The sequence below is a fragment of the Miniopterus natalensis genome, chromosome 1 (genome assembly GCF_054644295.1).
Source record: "Miniopterus natalensis isolate mMinNat1 chromosome 1, mMinNat1.hap1, whole genome shotgun sequence".
In the NCBI taxonomy this organism is placed as follows: Eukaryota; Metazoa; Chordata; class Mammalia; order Chiroptera; family Miniopteridae; genus Miniopterus; species Miniopterus natalensis.
The window spans coordinates 29,986,194-30,004,639 of NC_142081.1; the positions used below are offsets into that span (position 1 = coordinate 29,986,194).

At 47.2% G+C, this 18,446-nt stretch overlaps 1 protein-coding gene across 1 annotated transcript in view; it reads right to left on the bottom strand.

Moving 5' to 3' along the window:
* The window catches only part of PRKCH (protein kinase C eta), a 199,735-nt gene that overhangs the window by 59,481 nt on the left and 121,808 nt on the right, over positions 1 to 18,446 (bottom strand). The window lies entirely within an intron of this gene.

Below are 18,446 nucleotides of genomic sequence, written 5' to 3' on the forward strand. Positions count from 1 at the left end.
ACACAGCCTCTACCCATACAGAGTATGGTGAGGGAGATACACATTACTTAAAAAGAAAAAAACAAACCCAAAAGTCATGTAAACAAGCATATTTACAAATTCTGGTAAATCCTGTGGAGGAAAAGTGGAGGAAGCCATGAGATCCAGTCATCTGCTCAGGGTCAGGGGAGGTCTCTCTGAGCAAGTGGCATATAACTAAGACCCGCAGGACGAGTGCCATCAGGGCTGGTGATGAGCCTTCTCTGAGGTAGGAGGGAGGGTGGGATGTCATTTTGTAAGGAAATTGGTATTTTACCAATTCACAGAGGATGTGTACACAAAGAACCCATCTTTATTTGTGGTTTTAAATGTCACCAGCTTTGCTCCAAGTGTTACAGCTGAGCTGTAAGCAAAGACTGTGTGTGTTCTCGCTCGCTCACCTATTCGTCACTGGTTTAATCAGGCCCATGCGGATCAGAAGACACTACAACTTATCACCTCCCAGTCCTGATTTTAAGATGTTAATTATTAGGGGGAAAAAAAATCCCCTGTATCTATGAAACGTCTCTCTCTGTTCAGGACAAGCAAGAATTTAAAAGTGAGAGGGAATAACAGGATCCACACCCACAAAAACAAAACCCAAACAACAACAACTCTTAAGGTTGGCCAATATAAGCCAACAGAAAACTAAATACAGCAAGGCTGTCTAACGAAGGGCCTCGGTTTACATGGGGATGAGGCGGAGTTGAGTGGGAGGAGCGTGGGAGAGCAATGGAGATCGGAATTCGCTACATGGGAAGGGCTCAGGTGGGATGAGCAGCTTAGCGGAGGGGTGGAGGGTAAGTATTGCGACTGAGACACATCTCATTGTACCTTCACTGGCAGTTGTTATGCTGATGTTGTGTTCATCTGGAGGGGTGGCCAAGGCTGGGGGGAGTGGGGTGAAGATGACCCATGTGCTAAAGTCACCCTGAACCACCCCACGGCGTTTTTGTTAACCAGCCTGTTGGCTCTCGTTCTGGCTGTGACTGGCAGTCATGTGAATTCCAATACCTGACTACTGGACCGGGGTCAGTAGCTAAGTGGCTATTGTGGAAGTCAGTATACTTCCCTAGAGTTGCTAAGGCAGCAGGCATAAAAAAGGTGAGGGTGTTCCAAGGGAAATTTAATTCATTTTTAGTTCCCCCTAAGTCAATTCTCCTATCTCAAGTTTGAAAAGCCAGACCCTGGGCTAAACTCCAGAGCTGGGGAGAGGAAATACTTAGTGCCTTTTAATCAGGCTCCTACTCCTGTCTCAGACTCCACCCCCAGCCCTGGAGGCAGATCTCAGATAATGGGCGTTGGGTGGGGGGGTAGATAGGCTTGTGTACCTGTGATGCACAGCAAGCTCATATGCTTCAGAACTGTGGAAATATGGGTTTCTTTTGGCTCAGTATCATTTCTAACCTCCTGTCTGGTGCCACCCAGAACAGTGGGTACAACTCACAGCATCACGGGCCACATGAACTCCAAGCAAGCAGAAAGTGGAAACAAGCCAGCCGAGATATATTTAACAAAAAGCAATGGTCCATCCTATCAAAGACCTAAAATAGTGTCACAAGGTAGAAACATAAAAACATGTTTATCACCTAGCCAAACGTTTTTGCTGTGTGGAAACCCTCTGTTTACACATACTTCTCCTACTTAAAACGTCTGCTGCAGAGGCCGTTAAGTTCAGCAGCAATTTCTCCGACATTTCTTTTGCAGAGGAGATAAATTACAAAAATCTCCAGCTTTTTGCAAAGACAACCCACTCATCATTGGGCAATAGCGATGAGTGAGGTGAGCAAGGGGCCACTATCAGAAATGCAATGTCATTAAGCATGTCCTGGGGAGAGGCTTGTAGAAAGTGTGCGATAAATAGGAGTGGCTGCTGCTGCTGGTGACTGTGATGATGAAGATGTTTCAGTTAAAAAAATATCATAAATGTGAATAATCTTAGTTATAGCTAAGATATGCACAGAAAGGACCAAAAAAACCCCTAGATAATGACAGAAGTCAGCTTTCGGTTATGGGATCTGGGATGACATTTATTTCTTCTTTATTCTTTTCAGTACCTCTGAAGGTTTCTATAATAAGTGTGAATTACTTTTATAATTAGAAACAAACCGAAGTCACATGGACTTCCTCCATATTTTTCTAATTTGCATCTGGAAGATGAACACTGGGACACTGAAAAGGTGGTGTGAGCCTGCGTTAGAGAGCAGGACTAGGCAGGGAGGGAAGGGAAGCAGCTACAGGAGGAGCGGCCTTCACTCCTTGCTGCCCACTATTGGGCCACTATTAACCACCACCTCCCTTAGCGGTCCCGAAGTTACCCGGCCATCAGATTTGTTGGAATGACATTCAAAGTGAGACTGAACTGGCTCCAGTTTGTTCCCAGGGCTCCACTGGGAGTACAGGGTCTGAGTTCTGTCTGCAGGCTCACTGAGGCTTTCAGAGATCTTTAATGCTTCCTTTAAGGTTCTCAACAAGAAGGGATATTTTCTAAGCACACACTATGCTGGGCCCCGGGTAGGAACCAAGTGTTGTAAAATGAATGAGATCCCACGCTTGCTCTCGGGAAGCTCACAGAAATGTAGATGTAGCCCCCCCCACCCCCAGTGTGTTAAGTGCAGTGGAGGGGCACAGAGGGTGTCGAGGGGACACAGAGCAGGGGCATCTAAGCAGTGGGGGATGGGACTTGGGGAAGGCTGCTAAGAGGAGCCCATTCTCCAGCTTGAAGGACAAGTCAGGCTGGAGTGTGGACGGGGCGGGGGTGGGGCAGGGATCACAGTGAATGAACAGGCGAAGTGTCAGGTGTGGGGCAAGATGTTGTGACTGCAAAGGGAGATGTCCCGAGGACTGAAGCTACCGAGTGCGGGGCATCCCTGCTTCTTTCATAATCAAGTGTTGGTAGAAAAAGTAAAAGGCTTGTTAGGCTGCTTCCTTTTACCCCATCTCCGGGTCACCACCACTGAGAACTGCAGGACTTGGTCCTATGAATACACCATCACTCAGCTACTGGTCTCTACCATAATTAAAGGCCCAGTGTCTGAGCTAAAACAGGTGGCAGCTATGGGGCTTGGCTTGAAAAAGACTCCCGCAAGTGTTGGAACCTACCTCCCTGCCACATAAAATAAAACATCGGCTACAAAAACAAGTCACTCCAGCTAAGTGTTACCCCTCAGCACGAGTTCCACTGACCTAAAGGAAACCTTTCACAGGCAGTGCCCACCCTTTACAAGGCAGAGGCCTGTATGTGAAGCTCCTGAAGGAGGTAGGAGATGACTTCCTGTACGTGGGGCACTGAAAGGCAGGAGATGACCTCTGCCTTCAGCTCCACTCTCCATCTGCACTGTTCAAGGGCTGGTCTTGAACACGAGGTCGTGCTCCACAGACTCAACTGTGAAGCAACTACAGGAAGCACCTGGAATCCCTACGTGATGGGCAGCATGGATTAAAGTTGTCACGAGTCACTCACTTCTGGAGCAGGGAAGTTTCCAGATCTCACCCTGGGCAGTGATAGCAAAGGTGGCTGCTTCTGTAGTGAGTCTGTGTAGATAGCTAAGCCTGTGCAGATAGCCATCCCAGTGTTTCCAAAGCCCCATTTCCCAGGATCTGGGTATCTGCCCAGCTTTCCCTGAGGCCTCCAGCTGCTCTTAGGTCAATTCTGCCCTAACCTGCATGGTAGAAACCTAAGGTCCTAGAGGCTGGCTTCACCTTAGTTTTGAAGCCAAGTGGCCCAGTCCTCCGTCCTTCGTCCGTCCCTCCCTCCCTTTCGTCCCAGATTCAACCAACCACAAATGCAACTCATTAAGACAGGTGAAGAACACCTGGGGGAAGAAAAGCAACTCAGAAATCCCCTGCCCAGCCCAGCGCCCTGCTGGTGTGACTTTCTGGAGGCCCAGGGGCTGGTGCCTGGTTAATAATAGAAGCCCTGTCATCACCTGCTGGCTCCATTAACCCTCTGCCACCTGGGCCAAGTCTGCCCAACTGTTATCAGTTCAGGACTGTCAACTCCCCAAGCTGAAGGGGATAAAAATATGCCCTGAACTGATAGTGCCTTCCCTAAAGCCCCTCAGAAGGATTGTTGTTTAGGAGGTAAAACTGATGGGCAATTGCATGAAGAAAAGTTCCAGACAAATCAGCTGGGTTGATGAGAGTGACATGCTAAGATGGTACCTGTGACGAGATGACATTGCCCCAGAAAGGTGACCACAGGGTAAGCAGGAGCCAGAGATGAGTTCCTTAGGGTCCCTGTGACAGATACCTTTGGAGGTGACTGTTCAGCTCACTGATCCCTTTCTCAGAGAACTGTCCTGACTGCAATCGTGTGGGTAAGAGCTGGGCATCCTGCACACGCCCAGTTGGACCAAGCTGGGCTTCCCTGAGCCTCTTTCCCAGAAAGTTGGAACTGTGATGGAGATGTTTTAATTTAGGCAGGAAATGAGGAAACATGAGTTGGGGAGCTGAGGCTGCCTTTGTGGTGTGAACATGTGAGATGTCTGCGTAGATCAGAGTGGTGAAATCCAGATGTATTAATGAGCAGATGCACAAGGAAGAACAGAGGAGAAACACAGAGTGAGGCAGAGACAAGCAGCCAGGGAGCAGGAGTGGGCCCAGAAGGGAAACCTGGGCTCCTCGTGTCTTTCTTTCCGTCTCAGATCCCGGGAGAGACGCGGCCAATTTCCGCCCCTGTATTCCGCGAGACATCCCCTTTATCTCTGAATTGTTGTTATCACTTCTCCCTTGATTGCACGACCCTGGTTAAGGAGCTTTCTGCTACTCGCTACTGGCGGGGGGGGGGGGGGGGGGGGATTTTACCTGAAACACACACCAATTGTCAAGGGGCAGGAGGTTTCCTTATTTAAAAACCTGGGGTAATAACACATAAGGGGGATGGCGAGAGGATTAAACGCGAAGCAAAGCGCCTCGCATGGCACGGGGCCCAGAAAAGAATCTCAGCAAACAGAAGCTACTGTTATTACCAAGTCACACACAGGGACTAAAACTAACTCTAGGAACCTTGTGCCAGGGTCCAGTCTGGGTGTTACCAAGCAGCAGCCCAGCCCGTGGGGAGGGAGCCGGGGTGCCTGGGATGTGAACGCTCGCTGCCCCTGCTGTGCTTTATTTATTTGTCCCTCTCAAAACTCTCACCTGCAAAATGGGGATAAAAAGACGACCGACGGGTGTGTGAGGAAGAAATGACTTGAGCTCAGAGTTTCACAAGGTGCCCGGCACGCAGGGAGTGCTCAATACATGTTAGCAATGATCGTCTCCGCCTTGGTCATCTCCGCCTCCCGCTGCCCTCCGCTGGGGCCTGCTCCAGGGAGCTGCCCACAGGGGAGGCAGAGAGGGCGCCTCACGCAGGGAGCTCCGAGACTGGCAAGTAAGGAGGGGTAAAAGAGCAGCAGAAACCCACCGACTCAGGGGAGTCAGGGATCTACAGGGTTCAAAAGGTCAGGAGGACGCCTAGGCCAGCAGCTGGGACGAAGGGGCATTCCCTCCTACCACATGGTCGTGGCCTTGACCCAATGAGGAGGGAAGTGATACCTAAGCAAGGGGTTCCAAAACTAGATTTGATAACCAAAACACGTAAACCTATTCCACTGTTTTCTAACTTTCTGAGACCAGACAATAATTCATATTCTCTGTTTCAGGAATTTATAACCATACTCATTACTATTATTGCAAATCTGTGCTACCCCACTAGCACATTATAATAAGTGAGACTTTTGGCAGTAGCTAGTCACCTCTTCTATAAAGTTGATTCACTCTTATCGACAGAATGAGAAAGATTTTTTTCTGTTTACAGCAAGAATCCACAGTCCCTACAACCCACAAATAAAAATCTCATTTGAAGATGTATTACACTGAAAATGCAGATGACCTCTTGGAAATAACTCAAAGACTAGAAACAACATTGAAAGCTAATGACTCATTTAATTATTGCTGCAAAGCAACGTCAAGCTGGCAGTCACATCTAGACTTATTTACCCTAGTTCTAAGAATTGTTTTGGAATTATTTCTAAATGAACCAACCCTGTATCAAAAGCTGCAGAGTGCTATCGACAGCTGTGGGCAAGGAGGAGGCAATCTCCGGCAATTCCACTGTGCTGAATTTCTTACAAATGCCCCTTGCATTATGATTCCTCTCTGACAAAGTCAGCTACAGGGTGAAATGGGAGTTCAGATCAACAGGAAACAGTCACTGACATCAGAGAGGTCACAGTGGAAAAGCACCCTGGTGAGGAAATCAGATTGCACCATGCCTGAACCAGAAACAACTAGAATTTAACCACATTAAGAACGATCACAGAGGCTTCAAGGAAGAAACAAGGAGAGAGAATCTAATGGCTTCCTTTTATTTCCCTGACTTATTTTGCACAACCCAGAAGATAGCAGAAGCTAAATTCAATCACCCAGCAACCCCTCTGTCAAGCCCATGGGCATGATACATCCTGTCTTAGCTCAGAGACGCATCTTTGGGTAGGAAAAATATGTCTCCAATAGATTAAGCCCTTAGGAACCTGCATTTCAAACCTGGAGGAACACACAGCTCTCTCTTCAAAAACCAAGTGTTGTTCTCGTAAACAGGATGCACCATGTTCCTCTCTTTTAATGAAACTCGACAGGGCTTCCTGGCATATATGCCAGACTAGGGAAACAATGGGGCAACAGAACCTGCAGTTCAAGACACTGTAAAGCATCTGGGCCAGGATGTTCTCAGTGCATAAATAAGCAGTAAACACATGATCAGGGATACAGTGATGTAGGAGCACAGGTCCTCCCTCCCTGGCAGGGATCCTTTGATGTCCCTGGTCCACACACACCTTGCCCAGTGTCACTGCACTGGGCTACACTGGCTTTGTGCACTTGGTCTTGTTTTCTGTGGAGGACCTGGCACCTTTGAAGATGCCACCAAGGACAGTGCCTGGACCCTGGTGAGAGTTAATAAACCCTTTGGGTACTAACATGGCAGGAGGCGATTTTTGTTTCCTGATACAATGTAAACCAGAATGTTAGGAAAGCCTGGAACAAACTGCCAGGACTAGTTCTATCCATATGCTTTATGTAATTAAAGTGTAAATAGGTGGGTGAAGTGGCCCTTGCCCATAGTTAGTGTGTAGAAGACTTCAAAAGAAGTGGGTCTGCCTGATGCCCCTTCAGTTCCTTTTAGTATTTATGAAGTTTTGGGGTTTTTTTCCTCTGTGTAAAAGTAATTATATGTTTATAGTTCAAATGTAATTGTAAAGTAAATACATGCAAAACTGAGGAAAAATAAATACAATGAAAATAAAATTGCCTATAATCTTGACACCCAGAGACACAAGTCCAAATGTAAGGAGAAACAAAAATCTGTATGGCTTTTAGTATCCAGAGAACTGGAGATTTTAGGGAGAAATGTTTTTAATTAGAATTATTTTCTCTCTATATCCTACTTACACCTAACTCTCTACAGCATGTTTAAAGAAAAGAGAAAATTAAAAATATATCCTCCTGCCCTGGCCTGTGTGGCTCAGTTGGCTGAGTGTCGTCCCAGCCACCAGGAGGTTGCTGGTTCGATTCCCGGTCAGGGCACATGCCCGGGTCTCGGGCTCGGTCCCCAGTAGAGGGCGTGCAGGAGGCAGCTGATCTATGTTTCTCTCTCACATTGACTTTTTTTTTTTCCTCTTTCTCTCCCTTCCTCTCTCTCTAAAATCAATTTTAAAAAAACCCATAAAAAACAAATAAATGTTTTAAAAAATATATATATCTTCCCTTTTCACTTATAGTACATATTTCCTGATGTACTTGGTCATCAAAAGCATAATTTTTTAAATAGTTGCATACTATTCTAAATGCCATTTCTATGCAGTCCTACGATTGCTGTACTTCTAATCGAGCGATGGAAATAAGAGCACATGGTGTTAATATTCTAGTTACTAAAGGTAATTTTTGTCAGCCTGGACACACAGGCATCTCAGAGCAGATTATTGCTAACTGAATATGGTGTTTTAATTCTGAATTACATTCACAAATCTAAACTATGAGTTTAGATTCACAATGAAGATATCTTGGATGATTATTTACTTTTTAAAAAAGGTTTAGTTACTTAAAAGTACACGCAATAGGATTCCTTTAAATCATTATTATTTCACACGGAGTGACTCTCTTTATAAAGATTTTGGTCCAAGCACCCAATAGCAGGTCTGTTGACAGTCTTTATGGATTTAGTTTGTACGGAGCTATAGAATGCAGAGTAAAACTGCCATTTTCCTTATTTAGATCATTCTTTCCTGACAGCGGTTCCTAAACTTTGCAGCCTCTCAAAGAAACCAAGATTTCATCTCTTCCTCTGATCTGTGGATGGATGAGGGGTCTCTGCCTCAAGGGAAGAGATCCTGAGTTTGTCTGATTCAACATTTTGCCCAGTTAGAAAAGTAGTGAATCTGGCCAAGAATATTCCACATCTGCTGTGAGATGATGCCTGGGGGTCCGCTGGCGGAGAGGCCGCTCCGTCCTCGGCCCCCCGGTGCGCAGTGCTCGCTGAAGTCTCTGTTAGGCTGTGCACTCCCGTGCTATTTGGAGCTTGGTTCTTCCAGTGAAGCCTCAGCATGGGGCCCTCTGGCTGGGGAATGAGATGTGTTCAAGCAAATGACTCCCCACAACCTCTTCCAAACCCTTCTAGCAATATGGGTGAAATACTGATCTTCACTGTCCACTGAGGGAGGGAGATGCAGGGCTTACTACAGTGGTAGGGAGACCAAAGTAAAGAAGCAAAGTCTCATCAAGTGAGGAGCAAAGTGATCAGAAATGGACGAAAGGGTTTGCCCAGAAGAGAGGGCATTGCCTTAACTTTGTAGAAGCTTCAGTTGGCCACACAGAGTTCAGATGGGCCCTTTAAGCGGCAAGGATGAGAGCACAGACCGAGACGGCTACACCAAAGCCTCACCCCACACCTGGAGGATGCTCTGAGTCTTTCGGTGAACTGACTTCATCTGGGCACCTGATTCCTCTCCCTAGAAGTCACTTCCCTCTGATTCTTCATTCTGACTTTTTACCACCCTTCTCCACTCTTGGAATTCCCTTTTCAGCCCCCTCTCTTCTCCATCTATTAACACCTACTGAACTATTTTAAATGATAGCTTCTACTCTACCAAGAGGACACTGATGGCAACAAAATTTTATCTTCCATCTGAACCATGTTTCTGAGCAAGAAACACCTTACCCCTGGATTTCTTGCAAAGTGAATTTATGATATTCTATTCCCCCAGGCTCCTGACTGGCCAGAACTCTGGCCTCTCCTCTCACTCTTGCCCTAAAAAGCCCTATTGGTTTTATCTCCTTAGTGTTTCCTTGACTTCACTCCCTCCCATGACCACTGTCTTGGAGCAGGCAGGTTCAAAAGACCACTGGTTCAGCATCTTCACTAGGTCCACCCCCCCTACTTCATCTCCCCACCCCATCTTCTCCTCCTGCAGACAGTCACCAGAGGGCACCTCCTCAAATGCAGATCTGATGTTGCTCCCCGATTCACCAGATCCTTTCACCTCCACGATTGAGGGCAAGCTCCTTAGCAAAGGATGTCAGACCCACTATGGCTTCGCTTCTTCATCACTACCCCCTTTCCTCTCCTACATTCCTGCTGCATCAAGTCTTTTGGGGTTTTTGGCACATCATACGTTTTAATTCTCTGTGCCTTTGCACTATTCCCTCTGTCTGGGAGGCTGTCCTCTCCTGCACACATCTATGACTGTAGGGCTCCTATTTACCCTCAAAACCCAGCTCAGACAGCCCTTCCTCTGGGAGCTCTTCCAACCTCCCCAAGGACCAAGCCATGACCTTCTTTTCTCCATCACAGTGTTATTGGTATCTGTGTTTAGCATGATCCTTGGCTGAAAGCAACTGGAGGACGGGTCCACCTTTTGTTCTATATGTCTTCAGTCCCTAACACATAATGTGTGCTCAGTAAACATTTACTGAGTGGACTTAAAAAGGCAAGACACATACAATATTACCATTTAATATAGAAATAGCCAATGTCTCTAGTGGTTAGGGTCTTCTTTCAATATTTAGAGATCACTTGGTTTTAAAAAGAGCATCTAAGGTATCTGTACCTGTAAGATGAAATGGTATTTCCATGTGTGGAAAACAAAAGAAAATAGCAATTTGCTTTCCCCAAAGCACATTTGTATTGCTACCAACACATTTTTTTACCCTGGCTGAAAAATTTTTCCTCAAGCTTTGATTATCACAGACAGGCACCCTGTAAGTTCAGGGTGGAGTTGATGACTTTCATAAAATACCACCGATTCAGCGCCATGACGGTAAGGTGGAAGTATAAACATTAAATGCCAAGACAAGAAAGAAGCTGCGGCATTTCAATTGCTTGCTTTTAAACATAACTGATTTTAAATACATGCTCACTGAGCTAATCTTTTGCGCCCTACTTACCCCAGGCCCTGCTAATTCTGCCTTAGCACAGCAGGCTTCACCATCCAGAACCCGGGGCAGCCTTGAACCCTCCCTCCCATTCCAGGGACCCTGTGTGCTTCAGCTGTCTCCGCCCAGCCCAGGGCTCCAGGCCCTACCAGTGCCACAGTGCAGCCACCAATAGCTGTTAGGGGCCCCCAAACAGGAACTTGGCCTGTCTACAAACTCAGGGGGGAAAAAAAGATAATACTTATATTTTATGAGAAAGATTTGACACTTTGCTTTGGCCCCTAAAGAGTAAAATGATCATCCTGGCCAGTGTGGCTCAGTTGGTTGGGGGTTATCCCATGCACCAAGAGGCTGCCGGTTCGATTCCTGGTCGGGGGCCATGAGGGAGGCAGCTTTCACATCGACGTTTCTCCTTCTCTCTCTCCCTTCCTCTTTCTCTAAAAACATTAAAATAAAATAAAGTAAAATGATCTTCTAGCCCACTTGACTTCTCACATCTAGGACAGACCACCTGACATTCACGGAAGGCAGTCGATTTTCAACCGGGGGAGATGCTTCTCCCCAGGAGACACTTGGCAATGTCTGGAGACACTTTTGGTTGTCACAACAAGGGAGGTGTTACTGGCACATAGAGAACAGAGGCCAGAGATGCTTCTAACAGTACCATGCACAGGACAGCCCTCACAGCACAGGGTTATCCCACCCCAAATGTTAGGAGTGGGCAAATGACGTCACATTATGCAAATTCGTGAATTTCTCTCTTTTCTTTTTTTTTTGCTGGAAAGGTTGAAAATTCATTAGCCATTTGATTATTAAAACTGTTAGTGGACAACAGTGTGGTGATTGGGGGGAAGGGAGGCTGGAAGTGGAAGAAAGCATAGAGGGGAGAAACGGTGATGGACAAAATAAAATAATAAAATAAACTATTAGACCTGTTGGTGAGGGTCAGGGTGGTGGGGATAAAGTGCTAAGCCAGGTGGAAGGGAATCTCCTCCTTCAGATCCGTCCTGAGCCTGAGTCCTGAGGGACAAATCAGGTTAATGAACAGGCCTCAGTTCTACAGACTCCAGAAGAGAACCTTAACTGGTCTATGTCAGCTCCCCCTTATCTGTTCCCTGCTTTGTCGGTTGTGCCTCATTCAATTGAACCACCTTTCACCACTGGCTTAGAAGGTCTGGGCTTGTTGTGGACACCGGCTAGTTCCCACGTCTCAAGGGGACCGTGGCTTAGTGCTCCCTGGGAGTGAGGAGGAGGGAGGCGTGGAAGAACATGGAGGCAGGCGTGGTCCACTGCACAGAAAGAGGAAAACAGGTATGGGGCGAGGGGAGGAGTTTGCTAAGAAGAGCTCTCCTCTTTTGTTTTGGTTGGGAGTTATATGTGACATTATTATAACATTTAAAATACCATATACCATACACCGTAAGAATGGAATTGAGAGACTCTGGGAAGAGTTCTAAGACTCCCTTCATAACACCTGAGCGATAAGTCATTACAGGCCGTCCTAAGAACGTGGGAAGGAGTGAGCTGTAAATATAGCGTGCTCTTTTGCTCTACAAATATACTAAAAGCGGGACAACTCGCACAGTGGGTGGCCCTGGAAGGAAGACGGGGCATGCCAAAGTCCTCCAGCAGAGCAGGGAGGGTCTGCAGGGTACTAGCTGACAGCAGAAGGCAGGAAGAACAGTCAGCGTGGGCACAAGGGTTAATGTAGGGCTGATGTGTTCCTGCAGCCGCGTGCAGGGCTGTCAGTGAGGAGGCCAGTCGACCAGAGGGGCAAGGAAGACTATAGAGAGCAATGGTGAGCAAGGGAAGCAGGTGGGGCTGCTCTTCCCATTACTTCTGCTTTGGGCCCCCCCAGCCCAGTAGTGCCAGGGAACCAATCCATCGCCAAGCAGAGGCAGTGCCCACAGCTTGGGCTTCCTCCTGATAACTCCGTCATGTTTGAAATTCAATGCACCCCATGGGAAAAAAAAGTGTGCTTCATGTGCAAATGTAGCTTCAAGAAAAGTCCCTTCTAAGCAGGTGGCTGCTCTGAGCCTGCCCTAGACAGCAATCTCCGGTGGTTATGGTGACCAGTTACATATGAAGAGGCTGTCAGGCCCCCAAATACAGCTCTGTAAAGGCAGGGTCCCCACTGTGCTTTATTCATCGCTGTGTCCACAGGGCTTGGAGTGGAGCCCCACACAGTGAAGGCACTTAGAGCATTTTTTAAAAAATTATTTTTGAAAATATTACAGATGTCCCCTTTTCCCTGCTGTTGATCCCCTCCACCTGGCATCCCTCTGGCCCCCCAGGTCTTACCCACACTATTGTCTGTGTCCATACGTCATGTATCTAGGCCTCTAAGTTCTTGATTACTGCCCCCCACTCCCACCCTCCCTCTAAAATTCGTCCGACTGCTTCGTGACTCTATATCTCTATCTACCTTGTTCATTAGTTTATTTTGTTCATTAGATTCCACATATGAGTGAGATCATGTGGTACATTTGCTGAACAAAAAAACGCCTTCGGTCCCCAGCTGTCAGGGGGTGATTCTCTATTCTTTCAAGTGGGCTGAGTTTATAACGCCAGGCACAGCTGATTCTGCTGTGAGAGGCCCTGGAAAGTTATGGGCCTAGAAGGGATGGACACAGCCGGGCTTCTACCAGGAATGAAGTAACTGTGGAAAACGCACGTATTTCAGAACTAGACTATATTATGGTCTGTGGTTTCCACCAGAGCAGTCAGCTTTTTGCACTGCACGATTCTGTTTTCTGGGTGGGGGGTGGGAACCCACTGCAGCCACTTATGCAGCTTCAGGCTCTGGCCCACAGGTCCCAGCCAGTCAAGGTAGGAATCAACCTAATGTCCTAGGGAGACACCTCAGGCCACGCAGATGCTGCTGAGGTGCTAATTGGTGTGTTAGTCTTGTAGCCACACTGGGTGCACTCCCAAGGGAAGACTGGCTCGCAGGTATGGCTGTCCCCCAAGCCCAGTGCTCATTTTCAACGGTGCTTCCTCTTCACGTGATGTCTGCACTTGCCCAGTGCTACCTCCTGTGTGGCATTGCTCCACCCATATTCTCTTCTCTTCTCGACTGGACTGAGGAGCCAAAGAACTGCTTCTCTCGCCTAGCACTCAGCCAGTGTGACCTGGAATGATGGACTTTCATGAAACTATTGGGCAGAGAAAGTACACACATTTTTTATTCTCAGAGCCAGTTCTGGCAGGTCCAACCCAGAGCTACAAACCCGGGCCATGTGGAGGCCAGAAGAGTTCTGGTGTGGCAGTTTCCCAGATGGCCAGGGAAAGCCATATCTGAGACGCCCACCACAGAGCTTTATCAGTCACGGGGCACACAGGGCCAGGTCTGACCTTGGCAAGTCTCGGACACGTCAACAGAGCTTGCGCACAATCCATGAGCCGTCTTACCAAACACAGGGTGGCGCGTCTACTTGACCTCCAGGTCATCAGTTATGACCGTGGCGAGCGACATCAAGGCCAATTATGACTGAATAACCTCAAACTGAGAAAACATGCCAACCCTCCCGAACGCTTTTGTCACACCGCAGTCCCACCCAGGCAGAGAGAGCCGACACCACAGCATGAACCTCAGCCTCTCTTGTTTCCAACTCACTCTCATGGCCCTGTTCACCCGCAGCAAGCTGGAAAGCCTGGCAGCCTGAGAGGACAAGGCCGAGGTCCCAATACCCCCTGAAGCCCAGGGACTGGAGATGCCCTGCATGTGTTCTGTCCCCAGATGGGACACTATTAATAGTTGGGAACATGCCCGACTGGGAAACACCGTGTTCTGGCTCATTTTCTATTTTGATCTGAGCCAAAGGCAAACTGCAACAAATGACCCATAAGAGAATCGAACCGGATTTGTGGTAGCTATTGTTCCAGGAAAAGAGGAAACCTAGTTCCAAACATATAAGATGAAATATTCTCAGGTATTTCATAAAAGGCCACAGAACTATATAGTGAAAAAAACTAACCTATTCCTACCTGATGTCACTATTCTTAGCTGCACACGTTCCTTGGAGAGAACGTTTCTGTTTGTGGTACAATGGGCGTGGCACAGATTATGGAACTGGATGACCTGGTCAGGGAATCCATGGTCTGACTCCTGCCTGCTCTGTGACCTGGGGCCAGTCATTTAACTTCTCTGGGCATGAGTTTCTAGATCTTTAAAACGAGTATAATCGTATCTATACTTCCCTGGATTGTTTTGGGTATTAAACAAAATATTTCATTCAACAGATATTTATGGAATGCCAAAATGTGCAGTTTTATAGACATTGGCAATGAATAGAAGCATCTAAAACATATGGCAGGGTCTCAAAGGAGAGCAACTGCTGCTCTTTCATTCTTCACCCAGCCGCTCTGCAAAGCCCAGGCCACTGTGGCCTCAACAGAGGCCTCTCAGAACCCTCCTCCCTCGGAGGGAAAAACATCTTCCAGCTTCTTCTACTGCACTTCACCTCTCCTCACCTAACCCACCAACTCAGGGCCTTGTCCCGTTACCCAAGATGTCACTGTGACTCAGAACACAATGGGCAATGCTGCTCCAGGAGCCACGTGTGCCTTCCCATCCTCCAGATCAGCCGCTGGCAGCAGCTCAGCAGACGAACAGGCCTGGCTGCCACGGCCAGATGCTCACTGAACACTCAGTAGAGAAAAGGGGCTGGATGGGCTGGAATGCAGCCAGGGTGGGGCAGGGCTGTGCAGGGCCACAGGGCAGCCTCCCAGCCCCCATGTGCACAAAGCCAGCCTGAGGGTCACTTTCTGGAGGTATTTCTGACAACAGGTCTCTGATGGAAGAACACAGGATTTAGGTGGAGGTGCTTATCTAGGAAAAAAATCAAAGGCAGGGAACCTTCCTAATGACAAGCCAGAATTAGAACCCAGAGCTCTCATACTAAAGATTACCGTGTAGCTACCTGTCTGATGAAATTCTGAAAGGGTCATTCCAGGGCCACAGGACTCTCTTATGTCTATTTTTTCTGCCTGCCTGCCTATCTCACACACACACACACACACACACACACACACACACATACCCCTTTGCTATGATTCAACATAACAACAATGGAGAAAATAATACAGAGAAAAGTATGTCCCTGTGACATGTTTTAGGCCTGGGTTCAGTAGACTGAGAGCATTTTGCACAAGCTGTGTAACGATAGCATTTGGTTCAAAGGATTCCGGGACCCCCTGACTTGCAGTGGGAGGATTCCTGCTCTGCTGAGTGACACTGAAAAGTGTGGCTTCTTAAGGGAAAGTGATTCCCCTGCCAGGAGCTCCAGGCACCCATTTTGTGGACATCAGTCAGTAGCCCGGGTGTCCTGAGGAAAGGACCAACAGGTAGAGAGACAGGACAGGTGGCAGGTGAGAGCCCAAGGGAGGGTCCATGTGTTCTGTGGTCCACCTGCGTGTGCAGCACATCCCAGTGCAAACTTAAGCATTCCCCAGAGAACAGGCTCTGCAGGGCTCAATGTTCCAACCTGGCCCGGGTCCGGGCGCAGTGTGTCATATGTTTTCCAAATGGAAGCCTTTGCTTCAATAAACTGGGTCTCTGAACAAAGACCGAAGCATCTGACCAGTATTTACTCTGCCACTCCCCTTCCTGCTACTGCAGAGCCTTTGTTCTTCCCTCCGGGCACCAGGAGAGCCAGCGTGGGAGCCCCGGGAGCTGGGGGTGGGGGTCCCAGATTCCAGGCCATAAATGCCAGAGGGCCCAGCTGCAGACACAGCAGTCACTGATTAAGATGAAAGGAGTGTGAAGGGAATGTAACCTGAAAGGGTGGGGAAGGGTCCTCCCTGGCTTAATAATGTCTCCCTCCTTTCACCCCCCCTTGTTAAAGAAATATAACCACCAAAATCGGGCCAGGTGTGGCAGTTCAGAGTCTGGGGCAGCTCATTGATATGGATACAGGCCAGTAATCATCACAAATTCTGTATTATTTCCTGGCCTCTAACCTCCTAGTTCCACCATTGACTGTGTTGAATTTGGGGTGAGTGACTCGACTCCTCAGTGCTTCACTTTATCCCTCAGCAAAGTGAAGATGATAATTGTACGTGTCTCACGGGGCTGTCGTAAGAACTGCACGCTATAAATAATACCTTCTAGGTGCTTATGACAGTGTCTGAAACATAATCATTTAACTGCTTAATATTCAATGATCTCTTTACTGCCTGAAAATATAAATCAAATACTGTATTATTTAAGTAAACTTCTATTGCTGAATGCCAAAGCTGTTTCCAATATTTTCGCATTATAAATAATGCGCTGAAAATTAAAACTCTTTATGCATAGTACTTATTTTATATTCCTTATGTTGTTTTCTTAGGCTAGATTATCAGAAATCAAATAAACAGATCCAAGAGTATAAACATTTTTATGAGTCTTGACTCAGATGATCAAATTACTCACAGACTATTAGGATTTGTAACGCTCTCAGAAACTTGTGAGGATGCCAATTAATGATACACTTGCAAGTAACGTGTGTCATTATGCAAAAATCAGGGGCAATGACTTATGGGCTTATAATCCTACGTAGCGAAGTCAATAAATATATGAAATGTGCTTATTTATTGTTTTTCTTAAGAACAAAAGGAGCTCCGGAACTCCTACTTTCAGGGTGTTTGCTCTATGCTCTGGTGTGGGGTCTGTGCTAGCCACTGGAGAAGCCCCAGAACATTTTTCTCTGGTGTGGGGAGGAAGTGGTCACCCCCACAATAAGCCTACTCACTTTTGAATAGTGTTGCGTGTGTACAAAGCATGTCTGTATGCTCTCCTCTGGTCCTCACGGCAATCCTGGTCTCCTTTTAACCACGAGAACTAGAAGGTTCAAGAGGTAGGCTCACGCCATTCAGACAGAGGAAAACAAAGTTGGAAGGACTCGGGGACTTCCATTTTCAAGGGCAATGCTGCTTCCCTGCCAGCAGGCTGGAGGGCAGCCAGGGCAGATAGGAGGTGTTTAAGTGGGTGGTGAATCAATGACCTAAATGTGGTGTAAGACAGTGTGCGACTGCTGGGTGCAAGCGTGCAGCCTGGGCCCCAGAGTGAGCCCGAGTCAGAGCAGAACCTTCTCTACCACTTACAGCCTAAGGGGCCCTCAGCAAGTAGTTCTCCCTTTCTCTGGGCTTCGGAGACACTCGTTCCACAGGGCTGGACAGGAGAGGAGAGCGTTTCTTCAGGGTCATCACAGTGAAAGGATACTTTGCAGATAGCTGGGGGGTGACGCTAACACCTCACTTCTAAATTCTTCTGGGGAGGCTGTTACAGCTCAGCATTACACACTGGTTGGCATCTCACTTTGGGGGCTGGGACCTGCCAAACTGCGTAGCTAAAAAGTAATAATGTACCTGCTGTAATTTCTCATAGTAATGAACATGTTCTCTGTTCTCTATAGTTAGTTTTTCAACAGCAAGTGGGGATAGTCACGGAGGATTTCTGACAGATGGACAGACACACAGCAAGCAAATGCCATGCATATTATGGAGTCTGAAACCTTGCAAACCTGAGAGAAGTCATAAACTATAGCAAAGTGAAAACTGTGTATCTCTGTCTCAGCACGAGAAAAACTCATTTGATTCTTTTAAGTTGGTTCCCGCCACTTTATTGTCTGGACTTAGGACAGTGGAAAATTCCCATTATCCTTTGCTTCAGGGACATCTCCTGCAGAACACAAATTCTAAACCCTAGTTTTCTGTATCTGGTGGAGAAATAAAAATCACCCTGCAGTAACGAGTGTCACCTTGTGGCCACGCATGAAACTGCCACTAGGACAAAGATGGCCAATGCTAATGAAGGCTGAACCTGATGAACACTGGAAATCCCACATGGTCACTAATATTTTGGTATATTACATAATTTATACTCTTCTAGAAAACTCTGCATTGTATACATTACTTTCATTGGGCTCCTAATGTGTTCCAAGTTAATTTTTTGTTCTACTTTACCATAACAAAATCTAATTGTTGGTGACACCTCTGACTGTTTCTTACACAATCATGGGGACTCTCTAGAGCTGAGT